This window comes from Falco punctatus (assembly GCF_963210335.1).
Source record: "Falco punctatus genome assembly, chromosome: 1".
Classification (NCBI taxonomy): Eukaryota; Metazoa; Chordata; class Aves; order Falconiformes; family Falconidae; genus Falco; species Falco punctatus.
The window spans coordinates 124,360,315-124,362,967 of NC_137580.1; positions in this window are offsets into that span (position 1 = coordinate 124,360,315).

The window sequence follows — 2,653 nt, forward strand, 5'->3', positions numbered from 1 at the left end:
TATTGTCTGACTTTTTTTTTTTTTTTTTTTTTTCCCCCACCCTTAATGCCTTAAAAGGTTTCTTCTCATGTATGGTGGTGGCTGGAAAGGGCCACTGAGCTCTGCCCTGCCCTGCCTTGGCAGGGGCTGCTCCTGCTGGGAAGCGGTTGCAACTCAAGCGGACCAGGCAAAGGCTGGGACTGCCCTGCCATGCGATAATTAAATCTTTTACAGCTCCCTCAGCTAATCGGGCTATAAATTTAGCATAGCCTTACTGCCCAGGTTGCACCGCCAAGCCTACCTGATGGGAAGAGACCAGGCTGGTAGAGGAGTGGGACCCTGGAAGCGGGCTGGTGAGGCCAGGGTGTGATGTTCGGGGGGACGGGGTGGTCCTGGTGCTGGAGCAATCCTGCAGGGCCATGGCACATCGGTTAGGCGATGGAGGGTTGGTCACAGCCGTACCCAGGTGCAATTGAGCTGGGACTTTTCACCTGCATCGCCTGTCGGAGCAAAAACCAGCTTTGTGAAGCCCTGGCTAGCGTGGCTGAGCGGGGGAGAGGGTCGATGGCAGCGGCTGAGCAGGACAAACGCTGGGGAGCTCGTACCCGTGTGCCTTCCCTCTTGCCAGGATTTATGGTACAGAACCTATTTTATAGCTGAGCAGGCTTAATTTGTTCCTGAGGGAAGCTGCCCATACCAGGGATGGATTTGTCTCCCAGCTGTCGCCCAGACCTTCCCCGGCTCAAGCGAGTAACCCTGGGAAAGCAATTGTGGAAATGCTTTTGGTCTGTCCTGTTGGTAACCAAAGCCAGCCTCTTTTCTTTTGCTAGACCAATGGCACCGACTAGGGGTTTCCCACCCCCCCCCCTTCTCTCTCCACCTTATTTTTTCTATGAGGTTTTTAAATTATCTGGGTTATTTTGTGTGTATGAGAAGACTTCATTTAAAACATCAGTAAAACTTCCATCAAAGGGCTCAACTTCACACCGAGTACACAGAGCTCAGGACTGAATCCTGCAGTTCAAGGGAGCTGCAGGCAGTTTTACACATTTAAATGGATGGTGCCTTGTTTTAAAAAAACCATCTGAAGTTCATGGGGTTCATCTTAATTGATAAGCTGGACATAACGGATGGGTGTAGGGAGACTTCAACAACATAAGGGAAGAAAGATACGGGTTTTTTTTCCTCTCTCTTTTTTTAGTCTACCATCAAAGGTTGGGAACTTAGCACTACATCGTAGTATTATTTTTCTTCTGCTATTAAAATGAATCACACTGTGCCTAATTCTTCTTGGGAAGATGAATGTGTTTGAGGCAGCTTGAAGCCATTCAGTGCCTCACAAGCCTTTGCATCTTTCTATCAATGTTCCAAAATACTCACCTCTGTTTTTTTGGATGTCTGTAGAAACAAAATATAAAATGGCTTCAAATACATGGCAGGCTGTTTAGCGGAGATGAAAGGGTATTTGAATAGTCTTTTTAAAATGAATGAAAAGTGAATACTCTCTTCTGTTTCAATTATAAGTGGGACATGGAGATCGTTAGACACCACCTTAATATGTGACACTCTGAAAATGTTCACCTACCTTCAGCATTTCAGAAACATTTTGTTTTTTAGCTTGTCTCGAGATAAAGATCGTGATTACAGGTCTGGCTTGTCAGCTGCTAAATGGAGAGGCAGCGTGGGAAAGTTCTACTGTTACAGCTTAAAAAGTGTAACATCCGACCAAGTTTTTTTAAATGGTACGGAAGATGGGGAGGGAGCAAGGACCTTATTTTGACCCAGGTGGGTTTTTTGGTTGTTTTTTTCAGTTTAGCTTCAGTTTGTCAGGTTTAACGAAAACTATGTAAACTCAAGCTGAAAAAAAAAAAAAAAAAAAAAGCCATTTACAGGGTTATGGTACCTGCCAAAATGTCGTGGGTTGGTCCCTTCCAGCGGAGGGACTCCAACAGCCAGAGCCCTGCTCTGCAAAAGCAAACCCAAGCAGGGCTGGAGCACGGCAGGAGCGAGACCTAACCGCTCCACACGCTTAAATCACACTAATACCTAACACTTAGAGCATTCCTCGTCTTCAAAGCATGCTGGAAACGTTCATTAAGCCCCACAACACCCACGGAGGTGGGTAAACCTGCCTGTGTTAGACGGTAGCGCGGTGGATAATTGGCGGCGTGGCCGGGGCCAGCGGCAGCTGGGCGAGCTTCAAAGCCACGTGTCTGCTCTGCAGGCTGGGTCACGGTCCAACACAAACACCGGCCCTGCTTACTGCACAATTAAAACACGTTGATGGACCTTTAACGGTTCTCGGGAGCATTTGGGCCACAGAGCCCGGAGGGAGCAGCGGGCTGGGAATCATGGGCATGCATCACCTAGAGGCTTTTGGGGGGGAAATAAACCACTTTCTCAAGTGTTTCACAGCTGGGATTTGTTGGGGGCATGTGGCAATGAGCGATGGTCTCGCTTGGTCCCAAATAAAGGGTTGAAGTGGTGGGGAGTGGGGCTGGGGACCCGCGGCGTCAGTTCTCCTCTTGGAGATGAGCTGGGACAAGGACACTGGAAATGTGTATTTTGCTTCCCCCAGCAAAAAAATAGGCTGCATTTGGATGCAAAAAGCATCCCAGGCCTCTCCACTGGCCCCATGCTGGCTGGTAGGTCACGGCAGATACAAGTGACATAT